This window comes from Haematobia irritans, chromosome 1, assembly GCF_050003625.1.
Source record: "Haematobia irritans isolate KBUSLIRL chromosome 1, ASM5000362v1, whole genome shotgun sequence".
In the NCBI taxonomy this organism is placed as follows: Eukaryota; Metazoa; Arthropoda; class Insecta; order Diptera; family Muscidae; genus Haematobia; species Haematobia irritans.
The window spans coordinates 46,713,608-46,738,051 of NC_134397.1; the positions used below are offsets into that span (position 1 = coordinate 46,713,608).

The 24,444-nt window shown below is 35.0% G+C and overlaps 1 long non-coding RNA gene across 1 annotated transcript in view; it reads right to left on the minus strand.

Annotated features, from left to right (window-relative positions):
* Positions 1 to 24,444, minus strand: part of LOC142220824 (uncharacterized) — a 253,730-nt gene that overhangs the window by 174,697 nt on the left and 54,589 nt on the right. The window contains exon 3 of the long non-coding RNA XR_012717917.1: positions 20,099 to 20,136. This is a non-coding gene — a long non-coding RNA (uncharacterized LOC142220824). The remainder of the gene's footprint in view (positions 1 to 20,098; positions 20,137 to 24,444) is intronic.

Sequence of the window (24,444 nt, forward strand, 5' to 3'; positions counted from 1 at the left end):
AGGAGCTTACACGAATAACAACTATTTTCCAATATTGTTTCATGATAATTCACAAATTTCTCATTATTGTCTAGAAGAAAAGTTCCTTCTTTTATGGTGATGCCTATTATGAAGAGGTAGGGAGAGATATATGATATTTAGAGCCCTATTTCAGAGAAACACAAAAAAAAAACAACTCAACACAACATTATCATGTCATTTTTTTTGCATGTCATTGTCTTGAAAATGTCAGTTATTTATTTGAAATACAAATTTCTCTTGTTGCTGTCCGTCTTGGGATACATGAATGAAGAATGGAGCCAGGAAAACATCAAGTAGTCATAGAGAATATTTTTTGAAGGGTACGTCAAATGTCACCGCCGGTACAAGGATAGATGGAGACCATCCTAAATACAAAACAAAAATAACGCGTCTCTCGCCAACATTGAGAGGGGACCGCATGACATATAGCCTTAGTAAAATATACGAATCTACTCAAAATGTCTGACATTTACACAACAGGATTCCATGGCATTTGTTTCGATTATTTCATTTCACCGCTGTAGTGACATTGATTTAGTGTAGTGACTTATAACCCTGGTATATCTGTAGCTGGTATAGCGGACGTCGTCAATAGACTGGAATGGTAAACTGTAGTTCCTGGTACTGCCACCCATCTTGGTGGCATGCGTAGATTAGTAGCTCATGGTGGTGTAGATGGTGAAGTTCTGGTAATTTATAAATATCAAATGTAACAAAGGTTAGATGGTTCGTCGTTTCATCTTAGAGAGGGTCATGGTGGCCGGTCGATGTCTACTTCTTAGTTAGTGATAGGTAGCGTTAATGTTTAATGATATTTGCCAGTTCTGTTCAACCTCTATATGTCCGAGCTATTGAACAATACTCTGTGCATTTTTGCTTTAGGTCATGATAATAAGTAGCAAAATTTTCTATTTTTCTTTTTCTTTTAGTTTTACATTAAAGGGAAATAAATCAAGATGATAAAAGTAATCATGTTAAGGACTGCACAATATAGCTTGGATCATAGAGTCGGCTCACAAAAGTCTGCTGTATAAAATATTTAATAATTTAAATATAGGACTAAAAAATCGACTTTTGGAAATTTTCCAAACTTGTAAAGGTTGAATTTGACAAAATTTAAACAAATAAGTAAATGTGGAATTACATATCCTGCGGTCAAGCGTGCGTACGTTGTATTCGATTGCGTTGACGAAAACAATTCTTTTTATTCCCGTACATAAATTACTGGAGAGCATAAGGGTGGTGGTATATTTAATTGATTTTGGTATATTTTGCAAGGATATCGAATATCAGTAAGTCAAGTCAAAAATAGGGCGGGCCAACTATATAACGCCCTTCACCACTGTGAGACTAAAATTTTTGATGCAATCTCAACTCCTTCCTTTGTTTATATTCGCATATTCAAATATTTAAATCTTAACCGTTTTGGACAAAATGGTTTATACTTCTAAAAATTCTCTTAAAATGGAAATTTAAATCGGCTAACACTCTGGGACGAAAATCTATGCTAGTAAAAAATATGAGACATATAAAGCTAGAGCTCCTTTTTTTTTTTTGTTTTGCTCACGGACGAAAACGGCTGTTTTTCATATGTTTGGGTGTAAAAATTATATACACGCAGAGAAGGAATATGATCACCCCAACCATGTTTCAAGAGCATAGTGTTACTTTTTCACGAGAACCATGAAACATGTTTGTCGAAACCATGTTTTTTTCTCGGAAATTATGTATCTGATTTCGGAGAGCATGTTATGTTGGTTGAGAAAAGAATATTTTTGCGTCAAAAATGTTACATGGTCGCCGTGAAAAAGTAACATGGTGCTCTTAAAACATGTTTGTGCTGATTATATTCCTTCTCTGTTTGTGTGTGAAACTAAAATTTTTTAGCACATTATTTTTAAGTGTAACATATAACGTTCATAAACTAATATAATATGTTTGCGACATATATGTTAATATGTTAGAACATATTATGTTTGGGACATTACATTTTTTAAATATAATATCTCTGGATGCAAACATATATAAGTTTGGAAATTTCGTATAAACATACTTATGTTTAAACAAGCAAGGAAAGTCTAAAGTCGGGCGGGGCCGACTATATTATACCCTGCACCACTTTGTAGATCTAAATTTTCGATACCATATCACATCCGTCAAATGTGTTGGGGGCTATATATAAAGGTTTGTCCCAAACACATACATTTAAATATCACTCGATCTGGACAGAATTTGATAGACTTCTACAAAATGTATTGACTCAAAACTTAAGTCGGCTAATGCACTAGGGTGGAACACAAGGGTAGTAAAAACAGTATGGGAAACATTTAAATCTGAAGCAATTTTAAGGAAATTTTGCAAAAGTTTACTTATGATTTATCGCTCGATATATATGTGTTAGAAGTTTAGGAAAATTAGAGTCATGTTTACAACTTTTCGACCAAACAGTGGCGATTTTACAAGGAAAATGTTGGTATTTTGATCATTTTTGTCGAAATCAGAAAAACATATATATGGGAGCTATATCTAAATCTGAGCCGATTTCAACCAAATTTGACACGCATAGCTACAATGCTAATTCTACTCTCTGTGCTAAATTTCAACTAAATTGGAGTTAAAAATTGACCTCTGTGGTCATATGAGTGTAAATCGGGCGAAAGCTATATATGGGAGCTATATCTAAATCTGAACCGATTTCAACCAAATTGGGCACACATAGCTACAATGCTAATTCTACTCTCTGTGCTAAATTTCAACTAAATCGGAGCAAAACATTGTGCAAAATTTCAACCAAATTGGGCCAAAACTCTGGCTTCTGGGGCCATATAAGTCCATGTCGGGCGAAAAATATATATATGGAAGCTATATCTAAATCTGAACCGATTTCAATCAAATTTGGCACACATGATTATACTACCAATTGTACTCCTTGTGCAAAATTTCAAGCTAATCGGGATTAAACTCTGGCTTCTGGGTCCATATAAGTGCATATCGGGCGAAACATATATATGGGAGCTATATCTAAATCTGAATCAATTTCAACCAAATCTGGCACGCATAGCTACAATACTAAATCTACTCCCTGTGCAAAATTTCAACCAAATTGGGCCAAAACTCTGGCTTTTAGGACCATATTAGTCCATATCGGGCGAAAGATATATATGGGAGCTATATCTAAATCTGAACCGATTTCAATCAAATTTTGCACAGTTGACTATACTACTAATTGTACTTCTAGTGCAAAATTTCAACCAAATTCGGCCAAAAATCTGGCTTCTTTGGCCATATAAGTCCATATCGGGCGAAAGATATATATGGGAGCTATATCTAAATCTGAACCGATTGCAATCAAATTTTGCACACTTGACTATACGACTAAGTGTTATGTTTATACAAAATGTCAAGCAAATCCGTATAAAACTCTGGCTGCTGGGTCCATATAAGTCCATATCGGGCGAAAGATATATATGGGAGCTATATCTAAATCTGAACCGATTTCATCCAAAATCAATAGGGTTCTATTCTGACCCAAAGCAGGAACTTTTGCCAAATTTGAAGGCGATTGGACTTAAACTAACTTAAACTGCGACCTAGACTTTGATCACAAAAATGTATTCACAGACAGACAGACGGACATGGCTAGATCGACTCAGGGACCCACCCTGAGCATTATTGCCAAAGACACCATGTGTCGATCTCGTCTTCTTCTGGGTGTTGCAAACATATGCACTAACTTACGCTGTTACCATCAGCGTGACTCACGACTCACGCATGAGTCACGAAAATTTTCGTGAGTCAAGACAATTTCGGGTCACGTGCACACCTCTAATCTAAATCTGTACCGATTTCAACGAAATTTAGCATACTTTTCACTACCATCAATTGTACTCTTTTTGTCAATTTTTGAAGGAAATAAAGGCAATCATCTCGCCTCTGGTGCCAATTAAATCCATATCGGATGAATGATATATGTGTATGGGAGCTCTATTTAAATCCGAACTGATTTTAACCAAATTCTCAATCAGTGTGGCGAAATTGCTTCGCCTATTGGATCGAACGTATGCAAAAGTCTATTGATATTAATGAAGAATATTTTGAAAAAAAAATAAAGTGATTTTCGATGATTAATAATATCTGTTTCTGTTCTCTAATCCCGAAATATAAAAGGCAACTCTTGTAGTAAAATATTTTTTTTTTAACATTTGCTAAAATAAACCCACATTTTCTTTCAAGGTGGGTTCACATTTTTTAGAAGTACCCCAGCTCCAAATTTTCACATTTTCATGGAGTTCTTGTTACTGGTTCATCCCATTGTGTGGGAAATATTTGAACCTGCATTTGACTGATATGTGGATGACAAACCGATTTTATAAAAAAAAAAACAAGTATATACGGCCGCAAGTTCGGCCAGGCCGAATCTTATGTACCCACCACCATGGATTGCGTAGAAACTTCTACGAAAGACTATCATCCACAATCGAATTACTTGGGTTGTGGTATCTTAAAACTTCTTAACATCGTTTTCTAGACAAAAAAGTTATGTATAGTTAAGTCTACAAATAATTACGAATCGATATGGACTTTTTGTACGTAGAGAGCCAGAATTGAAATATCGGGGTCACTTATATGGGGGCTATATACAATTATGAACTTGATATGGACCAATTTTTGTGTGATTGGGGATCGATTTATCTGAGGGCCATATATAACTATAGACCGATATGGACCTAGTTAGGCATGGTTGTTAACGACCATATACTAGCACAATGTACCAAATTTCAACTCACTCGGATGAAATTTGCTCCTCCAAGAGGCTCCAAAACCAAATCTCGGGATCGGTTTATATGGGGCTATGTACGATTATGGACTGATATGGACCACTTTTGGCATGGTTGTTAAATATCATATACTACCACCACGTACCAAATTTCAAGCAGATCGGATGAATTTTGCTTCTCCAAAAGGCACCGGAGGTCAAATCTGGGGATCGGTTTATATGGGAGCTATATATAATTATGGACTGATAGGAACCAATTCCTGCATGGTTGTTGGATACCATATACTAACATCACGTACCAAATTCCAACCGAATGGGAAGAATTTTGTTCTTCCAAAGGGCTCTGGAAGTCAAATCTGGGGAACGGTTTATATGGGGCCTATATATAATTATGGACCGATATCGACCAATTTTTGCATGGGAGTTTGAGGCCACATATTAACACCACGTACCAAATTTCAACTGAATCAGATGAATTTTGGTCTTCCAAGAGGTTCCGGAGGTCAAATCTGGTGATCGGTTTATATGGGGGCTATATAAAGGGTGATTCTTTTGAGGTTAGGATTTTCATGCATTAGTATTTGACAGATCACGTGGGATTTCAGACATGGTGTCAAAGAGAAAGATGCTCAGTATGCTTTGACATTTCATCATGAATAGACTTACTAACGAGCCACAACGTCGAATTTTCAGTGAATGGGCCCTAGAAAAGTTGGCAGAAAATCCGCTTTTTTATCGACAAATTTTGTTCAGCGATGAGGCTCATTTCTGGTTGAATGGCTACGTAAATAAGCAAAATTGCCGCATTTGGAGTGAAGAGCAACCAGAAGCCGTTCAAGAACTGCCCATGCATCCCGAAAAATGCACTGTTTGGTGTGGTTTGTACGCTGGTGGAATCATTGGACCGTATTTTTTCAAAGATGCTGTTGGACGCAACGTTACGGTGAATGGCGATCGCTATCGTTCGATGCTAACAAACTTTTTGTTGCCAAAAATGGAAGAACTGAACTTGGTTGACATGTGGTTTCAACAAGATGGCGCTACATGCCACACAGCTCGCGATTCTATGGCCATTTTGAGGGAAAACTTCGGAGAACAATTCATCTCAAGAAATGGACCGGTAAGTTGGCCACCAAGATCATGCGATTTGACGCCTTTAGACTATTTTTTGTGGGCCTACGTCAAGTCTAAAGTCTACAGAAATAAGCCAGCAACTATTCCAGCTTTGGAAGACAACATTTCCGAAGAAATTCGGGCTATTCCGGCCGAAATGCTCGAAAAAGTTGCCCAAAATTGGACTTTCCGAATGGACCACCTAAGACGCAGCCGCGGTCAACATTTAAATGAAATTATCTTCAAAAAGTAAATGTCATGGACCAATCTAACGTTTCAAATAAAGAACCGATGAGATTTTGCAAATTTTATGCGTTTTTTTTTTTAAAAAAGTTATCAAGCTCTTAACAAATCACCCTTTATAATTATGAACCGATGTGGACCAATTTTTGCGTGGTTGTTAGAGACCATATACTAACATCACGTACCAAATTTCAGCCGGATCGGATGAAATTTGCTTCTCTTAGAGGCCTCGCAAGCCAAATCGGGGGATCGGTTTATATGGGGGCTATATATAATTATGGACCGATGTGGACCAATTTTTGCATGGTTGTTAGAGACCATATACTGACACCATGTACCAAATTTCAGCCGGATCGGATGAAATTTGCTTCTCTTAGGGGCCTCGCAAGCCAAATCGGGGGATCGGTTTATATGGGGGCTATATATAATTATGGACCGATGTGGACCAATTTTTGCGTGGTTGTTAGAGACCATATACTAACACCATGTACCAAATTTCAGCCGGATCGGATAAAATTTGCTTCTCTTAGAGGCCTCGCAAGCCAAATTTTGGGGACCGTTTATATGGGGGCTATACGTAAAAGTGGACCGATATGGCCCATTTGCAATACCATCCGACCTACATCAATAAAAACTATTTGTGCCAAGTTTCAAGTCGATAGCTTGTTTCGTTCGGAAGTTAGCGTGATTTCAACAGACGGACGGACGGACGGACGGACGGACATGCTCAGATCGACTCAGACTTTCACCACGACCCAGAATATATATACTTTATGGGGTCTTAGAGCAATATTTCGATGTGTTACAAACGGAATGACAAAGTTAATATACCCCCCATCCTATGGTGGTGGGTATAAAAAAACCAAATAAATAATACTTCACTTTATTCTGGATATAATAAAAGGTGATACGGTCAAAATTTGGTCAATATAAACTTGACGTATTTCTTTCAATTTTGCATTTAAAAAACCTGAACACCCCTCATTTTGAAGGTGTGTGTGTGTAGAATATTGCTCCTATTTTGACTTTGGAATTCACTCTTCAGTTGTCAAAATGCCGTCCAAGCAAGAAGAGCAGCGTATTAAAATTTTGCTCGCGCATCGCGAAAATCCGAGCTACTCGCACGCAAAGCTGGCAAAATCGCTAAAAGTTGCCAAATCAACCGTTACAAATGTAATTAAAGTGTTTGGGGAACGTTTGTCGACAGCCAGGAAGTCTGGGTCGGGGGGGAATCGAAAACCGGAAGCCGCTGAGACGACAAAGAGAGTTACCGGTAGTTTCAAGAGAAACCCTAACCTCTCTCTCCGAGATGCCGCAAATAAGCTGGGTGTATCGTCTACAACCGTGCATCGAGCCAAAAAACGAGCCGGACTATCGAAGGTAGTGACTCCAAATCGCGATGATAAACAAAATACGACGGCCAAAGCGCGATCCCGGAGGCTGTACACGACGATGCTGACGAAGTTTGACTGCGTGGTAATGGACGACGAAACCTACGTCAAAGCCGCAGCTTCCGGGACAGGAGTTTTATACGGCAAAAGGAAGGGGAAAGGTAGCAGATATTTTCAAGCATAAAACTGTCAAAGTTCGCAAAGAAATATCTGGTTTGGCAAGCCATCTGTACCTGTGGCTTGAAAAGCAGCATTTTCATAGCTTCCGGAACTGTCAACCAAGAAATTTACGTGAAAGAGTGTTTGAATAAACGTCTGCTGCCTTTCCTGTTTTGGTCGGACTGTTTGGTCCGTACTGTTTTGGTCGGATTTGGCATCTTGCCATTACGGTAAAAAGGCCATGGAGTGGTACGCCGCCAACAACGTGCAGGTGGTTCCCAAGAAGAAGACCAAAAAAACTGCTAAGGACGAGCAGCAGTTCAAGGCAAACTGGCTTTCTGCGGCGAAGAAGGTGGACAAGGTGGCTGTACAAAATCTGATGGCAGGTGTCAAGCGTGAGGCAATTCGGATTTGGAAAAGCGAAAGCCTAACTGAATATTTTTCCTGAACTTTATACTAATTGAACTTGAAAAAGAAATTTAATTTGATTTTTTAAATAAACGATTTCACCGATTTACACGCGTTTTCCCTTGACCAAATTTTGACCGTATCACCCTCTATTGTTTAAATTTTAGAATTTTGATAATTTTGTACTTGCTCCCTTACGGGAATTTTGGAATTTTTAAGTTCATAAATTCATGCCAAAACCAAATCAAGTACGTATTCCCACCAGATTAAAAACAGTCTTGCATGTAGTATCATGTAAATTATCATTTGTAAAGCTTTACAACCAGCCTGCACATGTTTTATGCGTTATTGTGTTCTCGTTTTTCTTTTTTCTTTTTTTTGTCATTGTAGGATTTTTCCTTATACTTTTGTTTTTCTTGGCTTTATTTTTCCCCCAAAACGTTTTATGAACAAACATTTTATCTTTATGCACTTTGGGATTTACTTGAAACGTTTGGTTTCTTTTCATTTATGCGGCATTAGGTTGGTTGTAGTGATACAACATTGTCTGCCTTATGTTAAATTGTTATTTATGGCAGGTGATTATGACACATACTTAAACAATGTGGCAACATTGTTATTTATAATATGTGCAAAAATTGTAACGGTCTAATGTAGATCGGTCGAAATACTCACAAATGAAGACAGGTTAGATTAATGAAATGCCGCCACATATATACACACACACACACCCACATAGTATAGAGAAACAGTATGGCAATGTGATTAGAATTTATTGAGTATGAATATAAAAAGAAACCGGAAGTAAATGGTGTAACTTATATGGGTTATATTTTTAGATACGGGATTAAGGAATAAAAATGAGAGTGTATCTCTTCTTCACTACTGGATTAATGCTGAATAGTGAACTCAAAATTTTAGGTCACTTGAATAATTTTTATACCCATAGTATACACATAGTAGTGGTGAGGGTAGAATAACTTTGATATGCAAAACACTGTGCCAACCAGAAATATTGATTTTAGACCCCATAAAATATATACTAATCGAATCGATCTAGTACTTGATGTCCGTCCGTCCGTTCGTTTGTCCATGTATTTGTTGTACACAAAATTCCGGTCACAAATATTACACGATTTTGTTGAATTTTGGTACAGTGTGCTTTTTTGGTACAAGAACTTAACATACGCTATTGCAGTTGGAAAAAATCGGAACATATTTAGATATAGTCCCCAGATATATATGTATTGTCCGATTTCAACAAGTGGAGTCATATTTCGCATATTTACTAAACGATCGTCTTCAAATTTGACACAGAGAAATACTTATCAGCATTCTCTAAACCTGCAAAAAAATCATAGAAATTGGTTCACATTTAAATATAGCTCCCATTTCTAAGTATCGTCCGATTTTTGCCAAATTTGGCCACAACATTCTTATTTATTAACCGCTCTTAGTCAAAGTTGGCACAAGATAATCTTCTATAGTATCGACTTAACCTCCACAAAACACATTTGCTCCCATATTATTATTTTTAACAGATTGTTAATTAACCGACCCAATTCAAGGGGTACACAGAAAAAAAATTTCACGAACATTTTTCCAATTAAAGTTTTAGTTGAGTTAAAAAAAAAAAATCAATTAAAAATTTAATTGATTCAACAAATTTTTTAATTGAAACAAAAATCAATCACAAAAAAGTAATAGTATCGATTAATTTTTTAATTGGATCAATTAATTCTTTAATTGAATTTCAATCACAGAAATGATACTATAATTTCTGTAATTGCAGACATTTCAACTAAAAATTAGTTGAATCAATTAATTTCGTGATTGAAGACAAAAAATATTTTTTGAAACAAAACCAATCACAAAAAGTAATCGTATCGATTAATTTTCGTAAATACGAAAATACAGTTTATATCACAAACATTTGTAAATTTTAATAATACTCCCAAATTCTTAGATTTACTAATTCCGTAGGGATGGTTTAACCCCCATCCGACTTTCTACCTTACTCACTTTTTATACTCTCTACACCGAAAGAAGACTTTTCTTTTCTGAGGAACGAAATTTCATTAAAGTATCAGCAACGATATAATCGGACATTTCTAACTCAATATATAATTTGTTTAGTGATATATTTAAGAGCGAAAAACTTAAAATAACGGGATATCTCAAAAACTGTTCCATATTTTTCTTTTTTTTTATTTTTTTTTTTTTCGAATTCATCAGATCACAATACATAAGAAAAGTGGCATCTCATCAAATATACATGAAAAAAAATTATTTTGTAAACTAGTGTTATTAAATATAAACTGACAAACTTAAAAATACAGTCGAAGCTCGTTTTTACGAACGATATATTGTTAGGCCATTTCGTTATTTAGAAAAATTCGTTAAATTGAACGGAAATTAAAACAAGTAAGGAAAGTCTAAAGTCGGGCGGGGCCGACTATATTATACCCTGCACCACTTTGTAGACCTAAATTTTCGATACCATATCACATCCGTCAAATGTGTTGGGTGCTATATATAAAGGTTTGTCCCAAATACATACATTTAAATATCACTCGATTTGGACAGAATTTGATAGACTTTTACAAAATCTATAGACTCAAAATTTAAGTTGGCAAATGGACTAGGGTGGAACACAATTTTAGTAAAAAAATATTGGAAACATTTAAATATGAAGCAATTTTAAGGAAACTTCGCAAAAGTTTATTTATGATTTATCGCTCGATATATATGTATTAGAAGTTTGGGAAAATTAGATTCATTTTTACAACTTTTCAACTAAGCAGTGGCGATTTAACAAGGAAAATGTTGGTATTTTGACCATTTTTGTCGAAATCAGAAAAACATATATATGGGAGCTATATCTAAATCTGAACCGATTTCAATCAATCCTAGTGCAAAATTTTAACCAAATTGGGCCAAAACTCTGGCTTCTGGGGCCATATAAGTCCATATCGGGCGAAAAATATATATGGAAGCTATATCTAAATCTGAACCGATTTCAATCAAATTTGGCACACATGACTATACTACCAATTGTACTCCTTGTGCACAATTTCAAGCTAATCGGGATAAAACTCTGGCTTCTGGGTCCATATAAGTGCATATCGGACGAAAGATATATATGGGAGCTATATCTAAATCTGAATCGATTTCAAACAAATTTGGCAAGCATAGCTACAATGCTAAATCTACTCCCTGTGCAAAATTTCAACCAAATTTGGCCAAAACTCTGGCTTTTAGGACCATATTAGTCCATATCGGGCGAAAGATATATATGGAAGCTATATCTAAATCTGAACCGATTTCAATCAAATTTGACACACTTGACTATACTACTAATTGTACTCCTAGTGCAAAATTTCAACCAAATTCGGTCAAAAATCTGGCTTCTGGGGCCATATAAGTCCATATCAGGCGAAAGATATATATGGGAGCTATATCTAAATCTGAACCGATTTCAAGCAAATTTTGCACACTCGACTATACGACTAAGTGTTGTGTTTGTACAAAATTTCAAGCAAATCGGTATAAAACTATGGCTGCTGGGTCCATATTAGTGCATATCGGGCGAAAGATATATATGGGAGCTATATCTAAATCTGAACCGATTTCTTCCAAAATCAATAGGGTTCTATTCTGACCCAAATTGGGAACATGTGCCAAATTTGAAGGCGATTGGACTTAAATTGCGACCTAGACTTTGATCACAAAAATGTGTTCACAGACAGACGGACGGACGGACAGACGGACATGGTTATATCGACTCAGGGACCCACCCTGAGCATTATTGCCAAAGACACCATGTGTCTATCTCGTCTCCTTCTGGGTGTTACAAACATATGCACTAACTTATAATACCCTGTTCCACAGTGTGGCGCAGGGTATAAAAAGTGACATTGAAAATCTTAGTTTTCGCCATGTGAGAAGAAATTCATGAGTATTTGGAAAAATTATGGTATGTATTTAAATATAATATAAACAATAAAATTAAAAAATAATAAAAACTAAACAACCTTTTTTTAAAAAATGAAGATCTTTAATCGCTATTATTTTTTTACTACAAATTTCCCCTCATGACGGCCACATAAACCTATATCAATAGTCTTGCTGTGCGATGTAACATCTTCTTAAAATCGCACATTTTTATACCCTTCACCACTACTGTGGTACAGGGTATAATAAGTTTGTGCATTTGTATGTAACGCCAAGAAGGAGTAATCATAGACCAACCTTTTAGTATACGGATCGGCTTAGAATTAAATTCTGAGTCGATTTAGCGATGTCCGTCTGTCTGTCTGTCCGTCTGTCTGTCCGTCTGTCTGTCTGTCTGTCTGTCTGTCTGTTGATGTATTTTTGTGTGCAAAGTACAGCTCGCAGTTTTAGTCCGATTGTCCTAAAATTTGGTATAGGATCCTGTTTCGGCTCAAAGACGATCCCTATTGATCGGTTCAGATTTAGATATAGCTGCCATATATATTTTTCGCCGATCTGGTCATAATTGGCGTGTATATAAACCGATCTTCCTCAAATTCCGTACATCCGAATATTTTATGGGTCTCGAAAAACTTGCAAAATAGCAGCCAAATCGGTTCAGATTTAGATATAGCTCTCATATATAGCTTTCGCCCGATTTACACTCATTTGCCCCAAGAGGCCAATTTTTAACTCCGATTTGGTTGAAATTTTGCACAGGGAGTAGAATTAGCATTGTAACTATGCGTGCCAAATTTGGTTGAAATCGGTTCAGATTTAGATATATCTCCCATATATAGTTTTTGCCCGATTTACACTCATATGACCACAGAGGCCAATTTTTAACTCCGATTTAGTTGAAATTTTGCACAGAGAGTAGAATTAGCATTGTTGCTATGCGTGCCAAATTTGGTTGAAATCGGTTCAGATTTGGATATAGCTCCCATATATATGATTTTCTGATTTCGACAAAAATGGTCAAAATAGCAACAATTTCCTTGTAAAATCGCCACTGCTTAGTCGCAAAGTTGTAAAAATGACTCTAATTTTCCTAAACTTCTAATACATATATATCGAGCGATAAATCATAAATAAACTTTTGCAAAGTTTCCTTAAAATTGCTTCAGATTTAAATGTTTCCCATATTTTTTTACTAACATTGTGTTCCACCCTAGTGCATTAGCCGACTTAAATTTTGAGTCTATAGATTTTGTAGAAGTCTATCAAATTCTTCCAGATCGAGTGATATTTAAATGTATGTATTTGGGACAAACCTTTATATATAGCCCCAAACGCATTTGACGGATGTGATATGGTATCGAAAATTTAGATCTACAAAGTGGTGCAGGGTATAATATAGTCGGCCCCGCCCGACTTTAGACTTTCCTTACTTGTTTATTTCGGGAAATCACAAATTTTTTTTCTAGTCCCTATTTTCGGATCAGGTCCCTGCTTATTTCTTCGCCGATATAGTGTGATCTATATCCTTTTAAAGGATAGAAGGTAGTGTCCACAGTATCTTCACAATCTACCAAAATGTGGAGAAAATTTTTCAAAAAAAAAAATATTATTTTGTAAAATGTTATGTATGTAGAAAATTTTCTCTAAAATGTCTTTTCTATAGAAAATTTTGTCAAAATTTTATTTCTATAGAAAAAATTGTCCAAATTTTATTTCTATAGAAAATTTTGTCAAAATGTTATTTCTACAGAAAATTTTACTTTATTTCTTTAGAAAGTTTTGTCAAAATTTTATTTCTATAGAAAATTTTGTCAAAATTGTATTTCTATAGAAAATTTTCTCTAAAATGTCTTTTCTATAGAAAATTTTGTCAAAATGTTATTTCTATAGAAAAAATTGTCAAAATGTTATTTCTATAGAAAATTTTGTCAAATTGTTATTTCTATAGAAAATTTTGTCAAATTTTATTTTATTTCTTTACAATTTTATTTCTATAGAAAATTTTGTCAAAATTGTATTTGTATAGATAATTTTTTTAAACTTTTATTTCTATAGCAAATTTTGTCAACATTTTATTTCTATAGAAAATTTATCAAACTTTTTTTCTATAGAAAATTTTGTCAAAATTTCATTTCTATAGAAAATTTTGTCCAAATTTTATTTCTATAGAAAATTTTGTCAAAATTTTATTTCGATAGAAAGTTTTTTTTTTTTCAAAATTTTATTTGTATTGAAAGTTTTGTTAAAATTTTATTTTTATAGAAAAAATTTTTAAAATTTTTTTCCCATAGGAAAAATTGTCAAAATTTTATTTTTATAGAAAATTTTGTCTTTTACTTATTTTGTTTTTAACTTTTAATTCTGTAAAACTTTTTCTCCAAATTTTATTTCTATAACAGAAATTTTTTAAACTTTTATTTCTATAGAAAATTTCCTCCAAAGTTTATTTCTATTGAAATTTTTCGCAAAATTTTATTTCTATAGTTTTTTTTCTCAAGCAGCTAAGCATATAATTGGGCAGCACTCATTGAGAAGAGAAAAGTTCAGCACCTGTGGCATCACACTGGGCTGAACTGCTCACATAGACCAAAATATCGGACTGCCTCTATACTTAACCCAATCTATCCTACGAAAACGGTATTCAGTGAGAAGGCATTGTATACCGTTTTCCAGACATTTCATGGAATCTCCCATCTCTTGGTGTCTGTCTGTCGTACTACCTCTTTGTTTTCCTTGTTGTGTTTGAAATGTGCATATTGCAATCTTAGGAATACCGTATTTTATAGGCATTTCCGAGGGGTTTAAACTATTTTTACAAAAATATTTATTTTTGTCTAAAGAATTTTTATTTCGAAACATTCGTTCAGATTCGATTCGTTCACCTGCCATCAGATTTTGTACAGCCACCTTGTCCACCTTTTTCGCCGCAGAAAGCCAGTTTGCCTTGAACTGCTGCTCGTCCTTAGCAGTGTTTTTGGTCTTCTTTAGGTTCCGCTTGACAATAGCCCAGTATTTCTCAATTGGGCGGAGCTCTGGCGTGTTGGGAGGGTTCTTGTCCTTGGGAACCACCTGCACGTTGTTGGCGGCGTACCACTCCATGGCCTTTTTACCGTAATGGCAAGATACGGAACAACCGTGTTTCTTCAGGAAAGGCAGCAGACGTTTATTCAAACACTCTTTCACGTAAATTTCTTGGTTGACAGTCCCGGAAGCTATGAAAATGCTGCTTTTCAAGCCACAGGTACAGATGGCTTGCCAAACCAGATATTTTCCTTCCTTTTGCCGTATAAAACTCCAGTCCCGGAAGCTGCTTGTAGTCGGCTGTGACGTAGGTTTCGTCGTCCATTACCACGCAGTCAAACTTCGTCAACATCGTCGTGTACAGCCTCCGGGATCGCGCTTTGGCCGTCGTATTTTGTTTATCATCGCGATTTGGAGTCACTACCTTCTTGTAAGTCGATAGTCCGGCTCATTTTTTGGCTCGATGTACGGTTGTAGACGATACACCCAGCTTATTTGCGGCATCTCGGAGAGAGAGGTTAGGGTTTCGCTTGAAACTACCGGCAACTCTCTTTGTCATCTCAGCGGCTTCCGGTTTTCGATTTCCCCCCTGATCCAGACTTCCTGACTGTCGACAAACGTTCCCCAAACACTTTAATTACATTTGTAACGGTTGATTTTGCAACTTTTAGCGATTTTGCCAGCTTTGCGTGCGAGTAGCTCGGATTTTCGCGATGCGCGAGCAAAATTTTGATACGCTGCTCTTCTTGCTTGGACGGCATTTTGACAACTGAAGAGTGAATTGCAAAATCAAAATAGGGGCAACATTCTACACACACACACACCTTCAAAATGAGGGGTGTTCAGGTTTTTTAAATGCAAAATTGAAAGAAATACGTCAAGTTTATATTGACCAAATTTTGACCGTATCACCCTTTAGGTTATTCGTTAAACAGAGCTTTGACTGTACATTGTTGTGTTTTACACAATTATCTGTTGCAAGTTTAATTATATTGGTCTACAACTTGCAACCAATATTAACTTAAAATATTTGGAAAATTGTATAACCACATTATGTCAAGAGAATCCAATATCCAAAAGGACATGCCATAAATAATACCTTCTCAACAACTAACCACCATGAATTTTAAATGAGGAAAGAAAATATATCGTGCAAGTTTCTGCTATTAATAAATAATAGTGATTAGCTAGTCGGTTAGTTACACCCTTGTTGGTTGCGTTAAACTCGGTTGTGTCCTATTGATTACTGCCAAAGTTATTGATTTGTACTATAATGTACTATACTTAAATATTCTTCGCAATACATGACATTTACTGATTCTTAGAATGTGTATATAGTTTTGAAATACATATGGTCACATATGGACACACTTTAATAGATAAATAAAATTAATTAATAAAATAAAATGAATAAAATTTATATAAATTTGTGTACAGACTTTTTCAATTTGTATGGATATTTTTTAATTTGAACGCAAAATACCATAAATCTAATATTGGACCAATACTAGATTTAGGTTACCACTAACGGACCTATCACAGGACTGGTACCAATACTCCAGTTTGTCACAATTTTTAAATTTCCATATAATTTATTGATTTCTATACACAGAAAAAACATATTGTAGTAAAACTATTGCTAAAATTAAGTTATTTTTATAAAAAAAATATTTGTTTGTAGTTAAATTGTATTATTTTTTTTCGAAGTGTTGCACAGCTTAATGAAATCTTACTTTTTTAAGTATGTCTCAAACATTTTATGAACTAAACGTAGGTGTAAAGTTCAACGACCGTCCACATTAGACCAATATGAACTAAAACAAAAGAAAATTGTCATACGATTCCTAAAAATAGCCCAGCAAAAAATTTGAAGTTGTTTTAAAGGCACAACTTTAAAAGCACTTCCAAAAATGTCCTCCCAAACATGTTCTTTTTTTAACTACACAGAAAGTTCTTTTAATTCGATTTTTTATAACTCGTTTTTATACCCTTCACCACTACTGTGTTACAGGGTATAATAAGTTTGTGCATTTCTATGTAACGCCAAGAAGGAAAAGTTTCAGACCCATCGTTTAGTATACCGATCGTCTTAGAATTAAATTCAGAGTCGATTTAGCGATGTCCCTCTGTCTGTCTGCCTGTCCGTCCGTGCGTCTGTCTGTATATGTAATTTTGTGTGCAAAGTACAGCTCGCAGTTTACATCCGATCGTCCTCAAATTTGGCACAGAGTTTTACATTGGCTCAAAGACATTCGCTATTGATTTTTAAAAGAATCGGTTCAGAATTAGATATAACTGTCATATATATTTATCACCGATCTGGTCATAATTGACGTATTTATCAATGTATTTTCGTAAAATTTCGTACAGCAAAATGGTTTACGGTTCTCGTAAAATATGCAAAATATCAGTCACATCGGTTCAGATTTAGATATAGCTCCCATATATATCTTTCGTCCGATTTCCACTTATATGGCCACAAAAGCCAGAGTTTTGCCCAGATTTGCTTAAAATTTTGCACAAGGAGTATGTTTAATAGTATCGTTAATTGTGACAAATTTAGTTGAAATAGGTTCAGATTTAGATATAGCTCCCATATATCTTTCGCCCGATATGGACTCATATGGCCGCAGAAGCCGGAGTTTTACCCTAATTTGCTTGAAATGTTGCACTAGGAATACAATTAGTAGTGTAGTCAAGTGTGGTAAATTTTGTTGAAATCGGTTCAGATTTAGATATAGCTCCCATATATATCTTTCGCCCGATTTGGACTAATATGACACCAAGATCGAAAAGTTTTACTCTGATTTACATGAAATTTTGCAGAGGGAGTAGAATTAACATTCTAAATACGCGTGGTATATTTTGTTTAAATCGGAGTTCATGAGTGATAGAGGCTTAATTTTTATACCCTCCACCATAGGATGTGGGTATATTAACTTTGTCATTCCGTTTGTACCACATCGAACTATTGCTTTAAGACCCCATAAAGTATATATATTCTGGGTCGTGGTGAAATTCGGAGTCGATCTAACTACGTCCGTCCGTCTGTGGAAATCACGCTAACTTCCGATAGAAAAAAGCTATCGACTTGAAACTTGGCACCAGTAGTTGTTATTGATGTAGTTTGGATAGTATTGCAAATGGGCCATTACGTATAGCCCCCATATAAAGCGACCCCCAAATTTAGCTTGCAGATCCTCTTGGAGGAGCAAATTTCATTTGATCCGGTTGAAATTTGGTACATGGTGTTAGTATATGATCCTTAACAATCATGCAAAAATTGGTCCACATCGGTTCATAATTATATATAGCGCCCATATAAAGCGATCTCCATATTTGGCTTGCAGAGTCTCTAAGAGAAGAAAATTTCATCCGATCCGGCTTAAATTTCGTACATGGTGTTAGTATATGGTCTCTAACAACCGTGCCAGAATTGGTTCATAATTATATATAGCCCCCATATAAACCTATCCCCAGATTTGGCTTGCAGATCCTCTTGGAGGAGCAAATTTCATTTGATCCGGTTGAAATTTGGTACGTGGTGTTTATATATGATCTCTAACATTCATGCTAAAATTGGTCCATATCGGTCCATAATTATATATAGCCCCCATATAAACCGACCCACAGATTTGGCTTGCGGAGCCTCTTAGAGAAGCAAATTTCACGCGCTCCGGTTGAAATTTGGTACGTGGTTCTAGTATATGGTCTCTAACAATTATGCAAAAATTGGTCCATATCGGTCCATAATTATATATAGGCCCCATATAAATCGATCCCCAGATTTGACCTCCGGAGCCTCTTGGAGGAGCAAACTTCAGCCGATCCGGATGAAATTTTGTATATTGTGCTAGTATATGGCCGCTAACAACCTTGCCAAAATTGGTCCACATCGGTCTATAGTTATATATAGCCGATCGCCAATCAACCAAAAATTGGTCCATATCGCCAAAAATAATCTACCTAACATTTTATATCTATAGAAAATTTTGTCAAAATTTTGTTTCTATAGAAAATGTTGTCAAAATTTTATTTCCATAGAAAAATTTGTCAAAATTTTATTTCTATAGAAAATTTTGTCAAAATTTTATTTCAATAGAAAATTTTGTCAAAATTTTATTTCTATAGAAAATTTTGTCAAAATTTTATTTCTATAGAAAATTTTGTCAAAATTTTATTTCTATAGAAAATTTTGTCAAAATTTTATTTCTATAGAAAATTTTGTCAAAACCTTATTTCTTTGGAAAATTTTGTCAAACTGAATTAGATACGTATTTAACTGTACTCCGTGTTCCTCAAAACGACTAAAGACTGCTTCAAATGTCTCAAGGATATGGAAGAGCAGTCCGATGTTTATCTAGTATGGATATCTTGCCACAAGAATATAATCTAGAAGCCCTTTTTAAGGAAATTTGCAAACACAGTTATGGTGAAGTCCAATAGGCAATGCCTTTCTTTTCATTCAAAGGCGTCCTACGTTCTCCGAAGAGGTTTAAAAAAAACCGCCAAAGGCAAGATACCGTACTTCGTATTAATATTGATTAGAAAAAATTTAACTAAATCGAATGAGACGGCTCTCTCATCTAAATTTGAAGTGTCCTAAAATTAAGTGTCCTAATTTCCGGAAATGAGACCTCAAGATTCCCTATAAATATGCAATAAATCTCATGAAATAAGTTTCTAAAAATTTTTGTCCCAAAATTACAAAGTACATTGACGCCCATTTTCATGAAGCTCCGTTAGTGTTCCGTTAACTAACGAACTTTTAAACCGTATTGTGGACATAGCTGTCACCTTGTGTATATATTCCATATGCCAGTTAGGAACTTAACTGCCGACAATTTTTCAGTTGAAGTTAACCGAAGGGGAGATATTTGCAATTTACTTTCTGATAACTGGGAGTTAAAGCCTAACTGAGCTACATGAAAATGGCCGTGAATACCATAAATTAAAAAAGCCTGGTCGAAATGTAAGTAAATGTAAAAATAAATGAAAACCAACGGCTTACCTTATATGGGCGAAGAAGTCAACGATTTTTTTATCAATCTGGAAGTAGAAAAAAGAAAATTGTTAAGTCTTAAAATAAAGTCAAAATAGTAAATACAACTTGGCTTCTTAAAGTTTTTCTTATTCAATGCAAATACAAATATCTACACCAAAAAAAAAAAAATACTTTCCTCCGGAACAAAAGAAATTACACTTTCTTATAAAGTATTTTCTTTTAAAGCAAATAAACCCGATTTTATGAGAAACGATTTCACGATAGTCTCTGAACTTTTTTGATTGCTTTAAGAGAATTTTTGTAAATTGGACAATTTTCAGATCATCAGTTTATGGATTACAGTCATAACGATATTTCTATTGACCTGTTGCACAGTATAATAACAGAAAACTGTCACTACGATCTAACCAATATGTTTTAAGAACAAAATTCATTTTTTATTACTATTTTTTTGTTTTCATTGTAATATTTAAATAATTTAAAATTTCCATATCATAATCTATTGCCTATTTGTCATTTTTGGACACTTTTCCTTAAAAAAAAAAAAAAACTTTTTATAAAGGGAATAAACATTGCATTGTAAGGAGCTAAGCAACTCAATAAACTATTCGTGTTTAGTAGCACGTGCTTGGTGAGGAATTCCATAATTAGCCACTCTTTCTAGTATTTGTTTTATGATTACTTACCATGAGAATCGAATAAAATGTTTTTTTTTTTTGTGATTTTCTTCCTTTTTTAAATGTAGAATAATGTTTTGTGATCACGCACAATTAAAACATTTTATGCTATTTTGTTGATTTCAGTTAGTCGAAATGGGTGGCGACTTCCATCTATAGTTTCCTAATCTAATATGTTTATGGAGGAGAATAAAACGATTGAGAGCAAGAAAAGAAGGAATTCCATTTACATCAATGTGAAAAACAAGAAACTTGCCCAAAACTTTAACATCTGGCTTAAGTTAAAACTCCTAGTCTCACTCAAGTGATAGATCACAGTATACGAACTTCACATTAAAAACGGCAGTCACTCAGAGGTGCTTGATTGATTCTTGTTTCTGTATTGCCAACACATGGAATAGTCATTACCTAGAAAAAAAAAATCGTCGCCAAAAAAGTACTGAAAATGTTCTTTTTGGATCCGGATGTGGGGCAAAATTAGAAGCTATGAATTTAACATGGGTTTGTCATAGGACGGATATCAACCATTTCAAACGCCGTTGAACTGAATTTGAATCACTTTTTATAAACAAAATATAAAAATCAGCAAGTAATCACGAACATTTACGTTTTAACATTGGCTGATAAGTCCCCGGTCTAACAAAGAAAAACACTTTTTTTTTTGTCAAAATTCGTTTTTATTATTCAACATAGTTCCCTTCAAGAGCGATACAACGATTATAACGACCTTCGAATTTTTTGATACCATTTTGGTAGTACTCCCTCGGTTTTGCTCAAAATAGGCCTCAGTTTCGGCGATCACCTCTTCACTGCAGCCAAATTTTTTCCCTGCGAGCATCCTTTTGAGGTTTGAGAACAAGAAAAAGTCGCTGGGGGCCAGATCTGGAGAATACGGTGGGTGGGGAAGCAATTCGAAGCCCAATTCATGAATTTTTGCATTCGTTCTCAATGACTCTTTTTTCTTCTTCATATGGGGCCGTTGTGCAGCGATTTTGACCTTCAAACACTCCAATAACGCCATATAATAGTCACTGTTGATGGTTTTTCCCTTCTCAAGATAATCGATAAAAATTATTCCATTGCGCATCCCAAAAAACAGAGGCCATTACTTTGCCAGTGGACTTTTGAGTCTTTCCACGCTTCAGAGACGGTTCACCGGTCGCTGTCCACTCAGCCGACTGTCGATTGGACTCAGAAGTGTAATGATGGAGCCATGTTTCATCCATTGTCACATATCGACGGAAAAAGTCGGGTGTATTACGAGTTAACAGCTTCAAACACCGCTCAGAATCATCAACACGTTGTTGTTTTTGGTCAAATGTGAGCTCGCGCGGCACCCATTTTGCACAGAGCTTCCGCATATCCAAATATTGATGAATGATATGACCAACACGTTCCTTTGATATCTTTAAGGCCTCTGCTATCTCGATCAACTTCATTTTACGGTCATTCAAAATCATTTTGTGGATTTTTTGATGTTTTCGTCGGTAACCACCTCTTTCGGGCGTCCACTGCGTTCACCGTCCTCCGTGCTCATTTCACCACGCCTGAATTTTGCATACCAATCAATTATTGTTGATTTCCCTGGGGCAGAGTCCGGAAACTCATTATCAAGCCAAGTTTTTGCTTCCACCGTATTTTTTCCCTTCAGAAAACAGTATTTTATCAAAACACGAAATTCCTTTTTTTTCACAATAACAAAAGTTGCTTCACAAAAGACGCTCTATCTCACAAACTAATTGACTTACAGACGTCAAATATGCATTTAATACTAGCGACGCCATCTATGTGTCAGACCTTATCAGCCAATCTGTTACATATTCCTTCATGTTGGACTTTTAGCCTCACTGTGTTGTGTTGATATTTTTCGTTATCTCTCTCATTCGCCATCTTTAGTTTTTCATAATACTCTCTAGGTCTCTCTTTTGGAAGTGCTTTTAAAGTTGTGCCTTTAGAAGAACTTGCAAATTTTTTGCTGAGTACACATGTTCGTGAAAATAAAATTAACTTTTAAATATATGTTAACATTGCCTTTCTCTGTTAAATACTTAGCCGAGCTCTAATGACTCTCTACATGGATGAAAGACTGTTTTTCATATGTTTGGCTATAAACATTATATGTTTGGAACACAAATTTTTAAACACAATATTTTTAAGTGCAAGCATATACTGTTCATAAACTAGCATAACATGTTTGGGACATATATGTTAATATGTTAGAACATATTATGTTTGGGACATAAAATGTTTGTAAATATAATATGCTTGGATGCAAACATATATTAATTTAGAAATAGCCTATAAACATATATGTGTTTAGTAGCTTGGAGCGCTATTTAACAGGGAGCGATATTGAATTAAGTTGGCGGTTGTTGCTTGTTATTACAAAATTAACATTTTATTTTTCCTTGAGCAATTGATCAGCTACTTATTTGATCCTTACAAACTGTGTGGTCCGCTGTTCGAATCCCCGTCCGGCAAAAGGTAAAATTAAAATAAAAAAAAAATCATAAAATTGAATAATTTCTTCTACAATGTTTGTATTACAGAAAAAGGTGCTAAGAACTAAAAAATCTCGTGGAAGTGAGAAAGATGTCGGGGAATATACAATTGGGCAGAAACAAAATTTTGAGCATTCAGGTCGAAAACCTATGCTGTTAGCACCTATATTACCTGTTTATTTTCATAATTCATTATGATTGTAAATATATAAATAAATAAATAAAATTTTGAGCACAATATTGTTTGGGAGAATTTTTTTAAGCATATAATATTTTTGGGTGCAAAATGCTTCCAAACATATTATATGGTCACATAATAACATATTGTTTTTTGGAAGACAACATTATTGAATTTGGATGCAAAAATACAAAATGTTTGGAACTTAGACTACCCAAACATATATTGTTTAGACCAATATGCTTTCAAACATATTATATATTGGTAGAGATCAAACATATAAATGTTTGTGCAATACCCAAAAATGTATATGCTTGAAGCAAAATATGTTTGGGAGTATATGTTACAGAAGCGATTTTTTGTAAGGGTGTAATAATGTTAACTGAGCTATTTTCAATAGGAAAACAATTTTAACTTAAATTTAAAAGTTAACTTTATTTTCACGGACATTGGTGGAGGGTACATATGCTTCGGCCTGACTGACCAAAAGTTCAGTCTATGCAATTCAGTATATACTACAATTAGTCTATATTGTTAACATTGAATGATATGTTGAATTGATGGAGTTTTAAGGTTCCATCAAATGTTGTTACAAATATCAATAGAATCTTTTACTGAGCTGAGCGAAACAGGCGTAGAGTGTCTCAAGGAGATGGCCTAACGCTTCTGGGATAAAACAAAAGTTTTGGCGAATAGGAATGTGATTGAAGAGTGAATCTTTTCTATTTTCACTTTCAAATTTTTGTGTCTATTAATCTTCTTTTTTTGGCGAATAGTACGGAAGTCAAGTAGGTTAGGTTAGGTTAGGTTAGGTGGCAGCCCGATGTATAAGGCTCACTTAGACTATTCAGTCCATTGTGATACCACATTGGTGACCTTCACTCTTATCACTGAGTGCTGCCCGATTCCATGTTAAGCTCAATGACAAGGGACCTCCTTTTTATAGCCGAGTCCGAACGGCGTTCCACATTCCAGTGAAACCACTTAGAGAAGCTT